Raw genomic sequence first — 1,386 nt, forward strand, 5'->3', positions numbered from 1 at the left:
ACGTTTCTCCCAGAATTCTCTCACGGCAGGAAGATTTAATCATTTATCATTTGAAAATCACTTCCCGACATCTGAAATGCTAGTGTTTTAGAGGAAGGCAAAAAAGCATGGGATGTCGACTCGGCAAAAACTCGGGTAAGGCAGAGCATTGTTCTTGGCTAATCACAGCATCAAGCGAGGTGAGTTTTATCGATGATCTCCTTGAGCAGGATGGATGTCTTCATAAACCCAAGAAGGAAAGAAAGCAGCAAAAATGACAGAAAGAAGCAGAGGAGAAAATGTGACAAATATTGAAGTGGGTAGGAAATTGTTTTAAAAAAATCAGAAATCCATGGAGAATATTGAACTCCCTTTGCCCATAGATGAACAGATGAGCACAATTCCACACTGCACGTTCTGAGGCTCAAACGTGAGCTCAGATGTGCTTTCACCATTGTGTGAAGAATGGTGTGCCTCTTTGGGGCCAGGGTGATGGCATTAGGATTCCAAACTAAGTTTTCTTCATATGAGGATATGAAACTCTGGTCAGTCCTCTCTCAGCCACAACACAGACAGCATGAGCATTCCCTATTATTTGTGTTCTTTTTTCTTTGTACCCCACCTCCTCCCCACTTCCTTTTTTCCTTTCTTCTTTCCTCCCTCCCTCTCTCCTTTCTTCTTCCTTTTTTCCTTCCTCCCTCCCTCCCTTCCTTCTTTTATTCCTTCCTCCCTCGCTTCCTTCCTTCCTCTACATCTGGACACGTGACAACAAAGAAGGTTTTAGCTGACATCTAAATTCCCATCCTAGAACCTCCACGTTTGCATTTTATTTTAGATGACTTCTGCTGACTATCAGAAAAATAAGTGAATAAGGGGAGAATGAAACATGATCAATCTGCAGGAAAGCCAGAACCTTCTGAAGGACCTCACAACTGAAAACGGGAGTCCTTGATGGTTGACAGAGCCAGAACACTACGTTCTCTTTCACCGACCTAGGTCATTTCAAATACAGTAGTCATTGAGCCAATTTTACTGGCCTGTGGTCGGAGCCTCTATTGATGAAGATAGGGGGAGGGGCACACTTTTACACCAGCAAGTTGTTTTACCTGAAGTATTATGGGATACATTGGAGAAACCACAGGACCTAAACTGAGGAGATCTGGGTGGATTAAAATAATGTAATTACCACAACAATAACACCATTAACAATCCAGCCCCCCCCCCCCCACCGTGCGTGGGCATGGTGCTAGGCAACTGACATACATTGTCTCAACCCTGTGAGGCTGATACAATGTCCTCCCCATTTTACAGGTGGAGAAACAGACTGAGGACAAATAAGCAACAGGCTCCAGCCGACAGATCCAGCAAGTGAGGGATGTGGGGTTTAAATCTAGCTGCCTCTGTCTC

The sequence above is a fragment of the Ursus maritimus genome, unplaced genomic scaffold (genome assembly GCF_017311325.1).
Source record: "Ursus maritimus isolate PB19 unplaced genomic scaffold, ASM1731132v1 scaffold_2, whole genome shotgun sequence".
Taxonomy (NCBI): Eukaryota; Metazoa; Chordata; class Mammalia; order Carnivora; family Ursidae; genus Ursus; species Ursus maritimus.